The sequence below is a fragment of the Dama dama genome, chromosome 22, assembly GCF_033118175.1.
Source record: "Dama dama isolate Ldn47 chromosome 22, ASM3311817v1, whole genome shotgun sequence".
In the NCBI taxonomy this organism is placed as follows: domain Eukaryota; kingdom Metazoa; phylum Chordata; class Mammalia; order Artiodactyla; family Cervidae; genus Dama; species Dama dama.
The window spans coordinates 48,418,029-48,431,689 of record NC_083702.1 but is presented as its reverse complement, the minus strand read 5'-3'; the positions used below and the strand labels follow the sequence as shown (position 1 = coordinate 48,431,689).

The 13,661-nt window shown below is 49.6% G+C and overlaps 1 protein-coding gene across 2 annotated transcripts in view; it reads left to right on the top strand.

Annotated features, from left to right (window-relative positions):
* The window catches only part of ABTB3 (ankyrin repeat and BTB domain containing 3), a 319,893-nt gene that overhangs the window by 159,817 nt on the left and 146,415 nt on the right, over positions 1-13,661 (top strand). The window contains exon 1 of one of the 2 annotated variants that reach the window (XM_061125435.1): positions 4,269-4,378. The exons of the other annotated variant lie outside the window; for it this stretch is intronic. The gene's annotated coding sequence lies outside the window, so the exon portion shown is untranslated. Of the gene's footprint in view, positions 1-4,268; positions 4,379-13,661 lie in introns of those variants that run through there. 2 annotated transcript variants of the gene reach the window in all.

The window sequence follows — 13,661 nt, the reverse complement described above, 5'->3', positions numbered from 1 at the left end:
TTGAAACTATTGGTGTTTGAAAATGAAAGTCGCTCAGTCGTGTCCAACTCTTTGCAACCCCATGGACTGTATAGTCCATGGAATTCTCCAGGCCAGAGTACTGGAGTGGGTAGTCTTTCCCTTCTCCAGGGGATCTTCAACCCAGGAATCAAACCGGGATCTCCTGCATTGCAGGTGGATTCCTTACCAGCTGAGCCATAAGCGCTGCCCAAGAATACTGGAGTGGGTAGACTATCCCTTCTCCAGCAGATCTTCCCGACCTAGGAATTGAACCGGGGTCTCCTGCATTGCAGGCAGAGTCTCTACCAACTGAGCTATGAGTTTAGTTATATGTTATACATTTTTTTAAGAAGACATGGAGATCCAACCAGTCCATCCTAAAGGAGATCAGTCCTGAGTGTTCATTGGAAAGACTGACATTGAAGCTGAAACTCCAATACTTTGGTCACCTGATGTGAAGAACTGACTCATTGGAAAAGACCCTGATGCTGGGAAAGATTGAAGGCGGGAGGAGAAGGAGATGACAGAGAATGAGATGGTTGGATGGCATCACCGACTCAATGGACATGAGTTTGGGTAAACTCTGGGAGTTGGTGATGGACAGGGAGGCCTGGCGTGCTGCAGTCCATGGGGTCGCAAAGAGTCGGACACGACTGAGCGACTGAACTGAACTGATCTTATTTGAATTTCAAAAGTTGTGACTTCTGGATGGAGAGGAGTTAAAAAGCGATGTAAGGCTGGGAGCCCATCGAACCAGTCCACATGGTAAGGCCCATGGAGGTCAGGACCATGTGGGTCTAGTGTATTGCTGGGCCTCCCATGCCTGGTCTGACATGTGGCACTTTGTCGGTGCTCATAGTAGGTGTTTGTTGAATGAATAGATGGGGACATGACTTGAATAAGCAAGTGAGCAACTGTTTAAAGAGAAGAGTTAATTAATCTAGTCACATTAAGACAGTCAGAGTGGACAACTACTGAACCTTTTTTCTCTTCCATCATTTGAAGAGTCTGAGAAAAGGGACAATGACTTCAATATAGGAAGGATTATATCTCCGACAATAACCTAGTCTCACCCCTTCCCCCATTTTTATGTATTAAATAACTATTTGAAGTGGGCTCAAATCCCCTCTTATCTCACCTCTTAATGAAAGGACCCTAGTTGCGTCATTATCTACAATCCAAGAGTAGTTTCCTGTCTTAACTGCCTAGATTCCCACCATCTCAGCCTCTGACCCTTCAGAACAGCCTTGAGCTCAGCCAGCTTCTAGGTTTCCTGTCTTAACTGCCTGGATTCCCACCGTCTCAGCCTCTGACCCCTCAGAACAGCCTTGAGCTCAGCCAGCTTCTAGGTTTCCTGTCTTAACTGCCTGGATTCCCACCGTCTCAGCCTCTGACCCCTCAGAACAGCCTTGAGCTCAGCCAGCTTCTGGGTTTGCTCTCAGACACACTGAACCAGGAGCAACCTTTGAACTGCCTGGTCCTTCAGAATTTTGAAACTAATAAGAGAAATGGGATTTGTTTGAGTCTCCCCAGAATGTCTACTAAGTCTACTCCCCACCCGCCTTCTCCCTCCTTCCTAAAAAGTATTTAAAATGCTGAGAAGCAGCAGGTTTTGAAAGTTGTGCACACATTTACTCAGCTCAGGGAATGATGGACACATCTGGGCCTCAGATGTTTTCCAGCCCTGCAGAGTGGTAGCTAGTCACAGGTGGTTGTGCACAGAGCTCAGACTAAACAGCAGCTAGCTCTGCATAAAGGCACCTTTCAGATTCCTGGGTGGCCTGTGGCCACTGTCTTCTCCAGATGTAGGAGAAGAACTTCCCAAGGTCTCTGTCCCAAGAGACATCACAAATGCACCCTGTTCGGATGTACTCTGCTCGGACAGTCATGTGACCCGGTTTTGACTCCCAGCTCAGCTATGTGATCTCAAGCAAGTTATTTGCCCTCTGTGTTTCAATGTTCACGTCTCTTAAACAGAGCTCTCAGTCTCTACCTTATAGGGCTGACAATGCCTGGCCCATACTCAGCACAAAGTAGGTGTTATTATTTCCAATTTCCTCCTTCTCTGGGGGCCACTGAGGAATTAAAACTTGGTCCTGTCCTTTAATTGGTAGTTATCACTTTAGTCCTATAGAACGGTCTTTTTTCCTAATCTCTCCCCAGGGCATGATAATGATAGCTCTGATAGTACGGAAATTTATGAGCGCTTTCTCTGTGCCAGGAACTGTGATATAAGCATTTTGTATATACTTACTTGACATATATATCCTATCTGAGATCCGGTACTTTGGCTCCGTGCCTGACAGAGTTTAATGCACACAATAATTCTCTGAAGTAGTCACTGTTATTAGCTCCATTTTTTGGCTAAGTAAAAGAAGGCTGATTGAGGAAGTAAGTGGTATCCAGGACTTGATCCAGGAGAGTCAACCCCAGATCCTATGTTCTCCACTACTTCAGAAAGGGAAGTCCGTAGGTAAGAAGCACTGGTGTGGTATGCGGACAGAACAAGTGGTGCCGAGCGCTATAGGAACCTGGGGGTAGGAATAAGCTACCTACAGAGGAGCTGGCCTTAAAAGGATAGACAGAGAAAACACCGGGTGAGGAAGCATCATGAGCAAAGGTATAAGGGTAAAACCCCAGAAAATGTTGAAGCAGCAATAGCCAGCTCTAACTGGAGTTTAGGCGAGTGGAAAGCAAACACGGACCCGATTGTGGAGGGCTTGGGTGACAAGATTGGATGTTAGCCTCTAGGAAGTAGGGAGCCATGGAGCACTCTTGAGCAGAGGAGGACATCCCCACAGCTGTGCTACAGGAAGATGAACTGGCAGAGGAATGTCAGGTGGAATGAAAGGTGGGGAGAATGGACGCTGGGAGGTTCCTGGACATGATGATGTCTGTTATTTCCTTGCGATTTGAAAGCAAAGATGCATTCCCAATTTTCTAGAACTGAGGTCAGAGCCCAAACTCCAGTCAGGCCTTCTGACTGTAATTTCTGGGTTTATTGCTCCTCAGGCTACGTCATGGCTGAACCTGTTAGAAGGTTTTAAAAGGTCAGTTCAGTTCAGTTCAGTCACTCAGTCATGTCTGACTCTTTGTGACCCCATGGACTACAGCACGCCAGGCTTCCCTGTCCATCACCGGTTCCTAGAGCTTACTCATGTCCATCGAGTCGGTGATGCCATCCAACATGGCTCTTGGAATAAGGGGTCTGAAGGCTACCTGACACTGTAGGAAGAATGATTGTGTGTGTGTGTATGTGTGTCTTTCCTAGGAAAGTGCACACAGTTGTCGCTTGACTCAGGAAATGGTCCCCTGAATCAGCTTCTTAGGGGAATTCACAGCCACAAAAACAGTAATGAACCGCTGAGATTCATCAGGGGTCACCCTCGAAGGTGAAGCCCAGGATTCTGTAGGATCAATTCCTAGAGTCTAAAAGCAAGGATAAATGGAAAAGAGGTGATAGATAAGTAGATAGGCAGAGAGGTTTTGGAGGAAGGACAGTTAGAGGTGAAATGAGCACTCTGGGCCTAGGAACCAAGAGTTGTCCTCTGGCCCATCAACATTCCGTAGAGCAGTGATTCTCTACCGGGGTGATGTTTGATTTCCAAGGCAACATCTGAAGACACATCAGGCTGTCGCAAGTAAGGGAGATTGTGCTATCACTGTGTCACTGTTAGAGACCTGAGAGGATGCTGATCATCCTAAAAATGCACAGAGCAGCCCCTACAACAAAGAATTTTTCAACCCATGTCAGTAGCGCTGAGGATGAGAAACCCTACTTTAGAGAAAAAAAGAAGTCTTGCCTTATAAGTATGCATAGAGGCTCAGCAGGACCACTGGGTTCGTGCCTTCCACTATAAGCTTCCAGGAGAGGCTGAGGACTGACCAACCTCCTGTGGAGTGACTTACATCAGATGCAGATACTTGGACGGCTTTGTAATATCCATTAACCCTCCTTAAAAGGGGGCTGTGTAGGACCCAGGCCTGACTCAGGAGGCCCTGACCAGTGCCCGCTTGGCCTGGTTCCCTCTGGACACTAGGACGCACCTCCCCCTCATTATTGGTAATTCAGGACTTGTTCCCCCACAACCCCGCCTACCCAGTATTGAGAGAGGAAGAAGCTGAATCCCTGGCAAGTGAGCTGATTTGCGCTAGCCTGTGACTATGCAGACACACAGACTCCTTTGTCAAGAGGAAGCCTGCTCAGATTGGATTGATTCAAGCATCTTCGTCCAGTAACCTAAGCATCCAGGGTTCCAGCTGCAGCCACAGCTGGATGCAGGAACCCCGACCATGTCACTGGGTCCCGCCTCGGGCCACTTCTTCAGTCCTCAGCTCTGCTCTCTCCTGGCCATTCTGAGTCTTGTTCTCCTGTGAGGTAAGAGAGTCGCTGGGTTTCCAGGCTATCTGTTCACAGCCCCCAGTGAGGAGTAAGTAAAGTGGCTCTCTCTCAATGGCCCCTGCATGCACCGTTTGGCTCTGAATGAGGGGATATGTCCACCCCTGATCCAGGTCTTGTAGCTGGAGGGGAAGGGTGTTCTGAATGACCAGTCAGAGCAGACAGGAGGAGCCACAGTGCCTGCTCAGGGACTGGAGGTGGAGTGGGGGAGTACTCTAGAGGAAATTTGGGGGTGCTGCTACCAAAGCAAGGAGAATGGGCACTTGTGAACGAAATGACACATGGTCATCAAACCCAGCTAGTCAAGCAGACACTCAGCCCAGGTGTCCTGTTATCGGCATGATCTTTCATCTCTGCCATGGCCTCCTAAGGCAGTCAGAGCGGTTGCCTCCCAAGGTCCCACTCATGGTGCTGAGGCTTGGCCCCAGGGACTGGGGGTGCAGGAGGATGGGGGAGAAGGTGGGCCAAGGTGAGGGCTCAGCCTAGTGGAGTCCAAGATTGGACCCTGCTCTCTTCAAGGCTCGGACTTGTGCTAAGGGGACAGGGACCAACGACTGTGATGAGGCAAAGACTCAGGAAGAAAGAGGACAAGAGGGGCCTGGGTCCAGCACTTAGGAAGTGACTTCACGGTCATTGACTGCCTTCATTCCAGTAAATAGGACTTGCACGCCTACTGTCTGCCCCCTTATCTTCCCCTCCAGGCCGAGGGTCTGTTGTAGGAGATCTCCTCCTCTTCCTGACCCTGCCAGAGCTCACTTTGATGCTGACTTTAATCCCCTTTCATGTGTCAGGCATGTCGGAGAGGATGGCTCCCACCTGTGGTTTCCCTGCTCTTCCTGGGACCTGTGGGTGGTCAGACCCTCTGGCATTACAGGCACTCCCCACCCATTCCCGGGCACCCTGCCAGGTGCCAGGCTCCCAGCCTCCATCCTGCAGCCTCCTCCCCTTCCTCAGCAGCCTCTGGCAGTTGCCTGACCGGCATCAGCTAGAAGCAGGATGAACTTGGTTGCTCTGATTCCGAAATGCCTGCCTGAAGCTCTTTCCTGATATAGAGGAGGTGGCATTGGTGAGACAGTCCAGGTTGTTTGCTTATAATCCAGTACAAACCAGGCATATCAAGGGTGCCTCTGCCTCTTAAATAAACAACTCTAAGTCCTTTCGTGGGTGTCCACTGAGTCTTTACTCTGTGCCATACATTATTTTAGGATCTGGGGATGGTGACGGAAACACAAGGTAGCCCTCCATGCCTTTGCAGAGCTGCCGGTGAACATATAAGTTGTCAGGTGGATAGTATGTCAGATTGAAACGCTCAGTGGCGAAAAACAGAGTGGGCTGAGGGTGGAAGATAGAAGCTGCAACTTCAGACAGGGAGTTCCCGAGCCTCTGAGAAGGTGACATTTGCACACACACCTGATGGAGGGGAGGGAGAGAGCCCTGGGGTGTCTGGGGAGAGGCTGTGATGAGTCCACGTCACAGGGCGAGGGCCGGTCAGGAAAGTGGCAGCTGAGCCCCAGAGGTGAATGGACCCCATTCCCAAAGAGATTATAAGAATTCAGCCTTTCCCCCAGGGAGATGGCAGCCACTGAAGGATTTTGAGTGGAGGAGGGACCTGGTCTGACTTTTTCTGTCCAAATCACTCTGGCTGCTGTTTCGAGACAGGGAAACCACTCCCTGATGTCAAGCAATAACCCCTCAGAGACGAGATGGCGGGACTGGGGGTAGCAGTAGGGATATTGAGAAGAAGCAGTTGGATTCTGAGCTTATTCTGAAGGAGGTCACAGGATTTGCTAAGGGACTCAACGTGGCGTGTAAGAGAATGAAGGAGTCAAGGCTGACTCCCAAGCTTTTGTCCCGAGCATCAAAGGATGGAGTGGTTGTTTCCTGAGATGGGGAAGATGCTGGAGGAGCAGGCTGGGGGATAAGCAATGATCAATGGTCAGTGTGGGATGTATTATGTGTGAGATGCCCTTTGACATCGTGGGAAGATGTCCAGTAGGCATCCGCTAAGATGGAGAAGGCTGCTGGAGGCATGCTCTGGTGTTTACAAAAAGACCTTCATACATGTTCTTTCTTTTAATGTGGATAAGAGTTATGGACTGGTAGATCAGATTATATCCATTTTGGAGATGAATAAACTGAGGATTGTAGGGGCAAATAACTAATCAGAGGTCACAGAATGCCTATGTGGCAAAATAGGTCAGACTCCTCTGATTTCAAATCCATTTCCTCTTTCCTCTCTGTCATACTGGTTTCCAAGATATTTTTTAAATTAACTTATTTATTTTACTTTACAACATTGTATTGGTTTTGCCATACTTTGACTTGAATCGGCCATGGGTGTACGTGTGTTCCCCATCCTGAACCCCCCTCCCACCTCCCTCCCCATCCCATCCCCAGGGTCATCCCAGTGCACCAGCCCCGAGCATCCTGTCTCATGCATCCAACCTGGACTGGCGATTCGTTTCACATATAATAACTTACATGTTTCAATGCCACTCTCCCATATCATCCCACCCTCGCCCTCTCCCACAGAGTCCAAAAGACTCTTCAATACATCTGTATCTCTCTTGCTGTCTCGCATACAGGGTTATCATTACCATCTTTCTGAATTCCATATATATGCATTAGTATACTGTATTGGTGTTTTTCTTTCTGGCTTACTTCACTCTGTATAATAGGCTCCAGTTTCATCCACCTCATTAGAACTGATTCAAATGTATTCTTCTTAATGGCTGATTAATATTCCATTATGTATATGTACCACAGCTTCCTTATCCATTCATCTGCTGATGGACACCTAGGTTGCTTCCATGTCCTGGCTATTATAAACAGTGCTGCGATGAACACTGGGGTACACGTGTCTCTTTCAATTCTAGTTTCCTCAGTGTGTATGCCCAGCAGGGGGATTGCTGGGTCATATGGCAAGATATTTTAAAAATTGATGGGGAAAGACTGCCCTGGAGTCCAGTGGTTACGACTTCACCTTCCAATCAGGGGGCGTGGGTTCAATCCCTGGTTGGGGAGCTAAGTTATCACATGCCCAGGGAGCCAAAAAACAAAAACATAAGACAGAAGCAATATTGTAACAAATTCAATAAAGACCTTTTAAAAATGGCCCACATTAAAAAAAAAAAAATCTTTAAAAATATAACCAGTGGGGACAAGTATAACCAGTGAATATTGTCATCTCAGGCTGAGAACAGAAACCCCAGCTGCACCTCAAGACTGCAGCCCTCCCCTGCTCCTGCCCTGTCCAGGACTGTCTGGGTTGTGGGTAACAAGGGCACAGGTACCATGCCCGAGATGAAAGTAATGGGATGTCTGGTTCACGTGAATGCTCTTCCATTAATGCCTCTTTCTTCTGGCTCCCTGCCACTTGCTTCTTGACAAGAAAGCTCTTCTGGGGGCTCTGCGTTTGTCTGTCTGCGTTTCTGTATCTGTTTTTGTACACTAGAGGCTGGAACAGTGAAAATAGCAGAATGCTTAAACTTGAGAAATGAATAACCCAACCTTGCAAATAAATCAGCTAGTCTACCAGCTCAAGAGGGATTACACCTGTTGGGCAAGAAATGAGATCATTGTTTTCTTGTCCTTCTTCCTTTTTTTCAATACTCTCTTGACGTACAACATAACTTCCTCTGGAAAGCAATGTTTCCAAGGCTGGAACATGAAAGAAAATATATTGTCTCTATGGTTAATCTGAAGAAATGACTTTATGAATATATTTTATTCTGTTAAATATTTCTCTGAAGCTTGCTGAGGTGGCAGGGGTTTTTCTGATTCCACGTTCCTAATAACAGAATACTTGAGCAGTGCAGGGAAGATACCCAAGGCTGGGGCATGAAAATAACTGGTTGGAAGGTGTATACCTAGAGCATAAAAATAACTGAGGCTCTTGGATTTTCAGTAGTGTGTTTGACATTCTACTTGGTGTCCATTACCTCATTAAATTCTCATTTTACAGGTAAGAAACTGAGCTTTATAGGGGAGCCCTGGGTTACTGACCTAGTACATGGCAGGGCTAGAATTTGAATCTGATGCCAAAGCCTTTGATGTTTCTGTGGTACAACACATTTGTAAATCCCATCCAGGCTCCCTGGATGTCATTTAAAAATTCTACCCAGTGTGGGTCAGGGGTCACAGTGAATGGCCCTGACATAGGCAGACATGTACATTAACCCCCGAGCCCACCCTTCCCATGAAGCTCCCCTCCTCGAGGGGTCATGTATTGAGGACTTATGGAAGAAGTGGCTGTTATGCCATCCAAAGCTACCATTTTGAAACTCCTTGGTTGCCAGGAATGATGTCAGGAGAGAAAGACATTGGGATGTATTCCCTGGCTTGGCCCGGGATGCAGCCCTTTCTCTCTCAAACATACACACACAGCACGGGGATGTTTATCTGAGCATGAATTTCCCCTCTAGTTGGTTTTAAGAATTTTAAAACAAATGTTTACAACTCAGCTGTGGGAAAGAGCCATGCCTGAGGATCAATTCTGCAAAAAACACCATTAATCTCAATGGGCCTGGCCGGGTCTAGTTTTGCCATAAATCTGGGTTTGTGTCCCCTTAGTCCTCTAATTCAGGGATTGGCAAACTATGCCTAAGGGCCTATTTTTGTAAATCAAATTTTATTGGAGCACAGCCACTCTTATTCAACAGCAGGATTGAGTAGTTACCACAGAGATTATATGACCCATAAAGCTGAAAACATTTACTGTCTGGCCTTTTATAGGAAAAATTGGATAACCTGTGCTCCAACACACACACACGCACACACACACATGAATTTTATCTAGCAAACTCCTATGTATCCTGCAAGGTCCAACTTAGGTATATCCTCTACTGAGAACTTCTATAGCCAGCCTAGCCCCAAACTAAGCTAACCACATCCTCCTCAGGCTCCCAAAGGACTTTGAATAAGCAAATAATCACTGATGTTCATAGGACATCACGTGCCAGCCACTGTTCTGAGCATGTCACATGGACTGTCTTAACTTTCACTGCAATTCTAAGTAGTAGGTACTTTTTAAAAAGATGTATTTTTTTATTTTTGGCTGCTCTGGTCTTCGTTGCTGTGCACAGATTTTCTCTAGTTGCGGCGAGCAGGGGCTACCGTCTAGTTGCAGTGTATGGGCTTCTTTTCTGGCCGAGCACAGGCTCAGTAGTTGTGGCACACAGGCTTAGTTGCTCTGTGGCATGTGGACTCTTCCCAGACCAGGGACTGAACCTGTGTCCTCCTGCATTGGCAGGTGGATTCTTAACCACTGGACTACCAGGGAAGACCAGTTCAGTTCAGTTCAGTCGCTCAGTCGTATCTGACTCTTTGCAGCCCCATGGACTGCAGCACACCAGGCCTCCCTGTCCATCACCAACTCCCGGAGTTTACTCGAACTCATGTCCATTGAGTCGGTGATGCCATCCAACCATCTCATCCTCTGTCATCCCCTTCTCCTGCCGCCTTCAATCTTTCCCAGCATCAGGGTCTTTTCCAATGAGTCAGTTCTTCACATCAGGTGGCCAAAGTATTGGAGCTTACTTAAGGAGTATGTCAGCATAAATTCTTCTGGCACAAGCAAATATTTCAGCAAAAATTAAAACAACAACAACAAAAAATTACCCCCTTTCATTCCAGTGAAGTTGATCTTTGAGGAAACCTATTGATTGACAAAGACCCAAGCTACATTTTTGCAGTCACAAAACCACAGTCATTGCTAGAAGGACCCTCAGGGATCACTTGGTTTATTAGAGGGAAAGGATAGGTTTAAAAAACAAACCAACAGTATTTGACTACCATTAATTGAATATTTAGTTGAGCAATGAGCAAAGAGTGACACAGATAACAAGGTGGTGGGCATCCAGGGAGGGGGAGCCTACCCTTGGGTTGGCTGGGTCGGGGCAGAAATACCTCTGGAGGAGAGAGATTAAAGCCAGGCTCCCAGGGATGCAGAGGACCAGAGTCCCTGGAGTGCCTTGTCCAGGATGCCCCTCAGAGAGGCAGAGAAAGGTTGCACACTTGGCTTTTCCCAGCTGCAAAGCTGGACGACTTCCCACCCTCACCCCAGCATGCTCGTAACGTCAGGGGCACTTTGGTGTCCTGTGCCCCGGGCCCTCGGACTGCCCCTGCCTCCCCTCTCCTCGCTTCATCCTCCCTCCATTGCAGGTACTCCTCCAACCCCACACCCCTGGGACTCCCCCAGGCCTCCCAGAAGAGGCCAACCAACCACACTCAACACAACCAAAGAAAGCCGTGTCGCTGTTCAAGCCAGCACATGCAGGGATCGCCGCGGGGAAGAGCTCTTGCTGACTTCTCTGCTTACTTATTAGCTTTCTGCCCTTGGGCAGCCACTTGCCTTCCCAGAGGTAACCCGATGGGCAGCTGCCATGCAGGAACAGAGGGCAGGGAAAGAGCTTTGTGCTAATGAGTGCCACCCGGCCTGTGTTTAGACGGCATTGTTTTCCCAGGGCTGCTGTGAGGATCAGAATGACATTAGACAAACAAGAGGCACAGTAGCGCCTGGGGCTGGAGAGGTGAGCTAAGCTTCCCCAGGGCCAAGCCGCAGAGAAAAGAAATCTCTTCCGTAAGAGAAAATATAAGGGAAAGGCCAAGTCCAGCCCAGAGGAGTCACCTGGGGACTGAGGTGGTTCGTGGGGCCTCCCAACTCAGGGTCTCTACTGGGAGGGGTGGACAGGAAAGATGGAGAATGGCGGCAGGAGCCACCATGCAGAAGATGCCCTGGGTGTGGGGCAGGGAGGTCCTCTCTGGGGCAGGACGCCCCGATGGGAAAGTCTGGCTGGAGCATGAAGGCGGCCCTCTGATGGGACTTGCCGGCAGCAGTAAGCAGAGCCTGCCTCCATCAGCAAAGCACCCTCAGAGTGCTAGAACCTCCTCTCAGCCTCTGAAGCCAGCTCCCCTTTCATGGGGAAGCCAAAGGGTCTGGCATTTTTTTTTTTTTTTTTGAGAATCTATCCTGTGCTTGGCGTCCTCCCCTATGTGTTATGGTTTGAATTGTGTCCTCAAAAAAGTCTCATCCCCCAGCACTTGAGCATGTGACTTTTTCTGGAAATAAGTTCATTGCAGATGTGGGTAGTTAAGATGAGATCATGCTGGAGTAGGATGGACCCTTAATCCAATATGACTGATGGCCTTATTAAAAAAGGGAAACGTAGACAGAGACGCAGACGCACAAAGAGAGAACAGGATGTGAAGGTGAAAGCCCAGGTGAGGGTGATGCTTCTTCACGTCCAGGAATGCCAGTGAAGCCCCAGAGTGGAGGGGAGAGGCATGGAACAGATTCTCTGTCGAAGCCCTTAGAAGAGACCGGTCCTACCAACACTTTGATCTCAGATGCCCAGCCTCTAGAACTGTGACATAATGAATGCCTTTGTTTAAGCCACTGAGTTTGTGGTATTTTGTTATGACAGCCCTAGCAAACCAGAACTGTGTGTTACCTTCTTAAACCTCAAGACAAGCCTGCAAAGGGAAATATTATTATCCACACTTTACAAACATAGGAACAGACGATCAGAGGGGTCAAGTCACTTGTCCAAAGCCACAGAGCAAGTAAAAAAGAGGACAGGTATGAGCCTAGCTCTGCTTAGCTCCAAACACACAGACTGTGGTAGACACACTTGAACTCTGAATCCTGGGTCTTGGTTGGAAGCAAAGGATATCTGAGGAGCACTGCGAGATCCCAGGGGGTCACTCGGCAGCATGGGATTCCTGGCCCACAGAATGAGTCCCACCAAGACCTCCACCCTCCCACAATAAGCGGGCTGGGAAAGAAAAGTCAGGACAAGCCTAGAGGGTGTGGAACTGAGTCACTGGTGAGGAGTCTGGGGCAGTCAGGGGTGAGGAGCTGACGAAAAGCCGACAGAGCCCTCAGCCAGCTGTCTGAAGGCCAGGAGCTTCCCTGGCCAAGGCCAGGTATGGTCACGGAGCCGAACGGCCCCAGCTATAAGACTCGGCTTCACTGGAGTCAGGACCCAAAAGGTCATTGAGGTATCCTAGGCATATCTGCCTTTTGCACTCTTCAATGCTCTTCTGCAAGCCTTCAAAGCCTGGGTCTCTCCCTGATGCTCCAGAACAAGTTACTCCCCAAAGGCCTCCCTCATCCCCCTGTCACCTCCCTCAGGCTGGAGCAACCAGCCCCAGGCAGCGCCTCCCTTCCCTGCTGAGGGCCTGGCTCTGCTGTGGCCCTCCTTTCCTGTATCCTGCAGTTAGGAGAGCTCAGCCTCTCCCTCAGAAGGGCCCCAGAATCATTCTTAATCAAGGCACAGAAAGATGGCATCGCAGTCCCCCTAGAGCCTGCAAAATAGGCCTTTCAAGCTTCATCTCCTGGCAGGGGACCATGGGGACCACAGGGGAGCTGTCACTAACAAAGTCAGAGAGATACAGAGATAGGGTGCAGGCTGACAGTCACTTCTCAGGACCCAGGGGAAGGCAGGGGGCAGCCGGGACCCCCAGCTGCCTGAGGGTCCCCTTCCAGGGCTGTTTGTGGGTGAGGTCGCCTGCAACTTCAGCCGTCCTTGGGACCCCACCCCCTCTCCTTGGTGACTAGGAAGGGGGAGTAGAAGGGGGTGTGGCATGTTTTGCAGGCAGCAGAGCCAAACTGCCCTTGGGGTGATTACATTTCGCCTTCTCTGCTGCCTCCTGCAGGACCACTTGGCGGGCATCCAGCCTAGGCATGGGGTGGGGCAGAGCCAGGCCCACTCGCACGGGCTCAGCCACTCTGTGGTGCGAATGGTCCTCTGTCCACGTGCTCTGCAGGCAGACCAGACCTGAGGCAGGTGGCAGAGGGGCTCAGAGTCACAACCCAACCCCCATGCTCTGGGGGAGATGGCCAGGCGAGGCACCCCCAGGAGATGGGGGCCTGCAGAGGGGGCTCCGGGCTGCCCCTGTGTACTGATCCTAGGCCCTGGCCTGTGTATGGCTGGAGCGGGGCACAGCCATCCAGGATGCCATCTCTGACTGGGGCCAGAGGGGCATCAGAGTTCGGGACTGGCTGCCCCCCTCAAGTACCACCTCCAAGGCTCAGCCAGCATCCCACAATCCCCTCCAAGGGGTTCCCCTCCCCGAGTGTTGCCTGAACTTTAGGGAGGGCCTTCCTGTCCTCAGCTGGGACTGCCAAAGGTACCAGTGCCCCTTTAAGTATCAGTTCCGATGTCCATTTCCCATGGGATCAGCCAGGCAGGGCAGCTCCTCACTGTGCCTTATGCAGTCTTTAACAAGCATCCGGGTCCTGGGTCTCTGGGTTCCAATT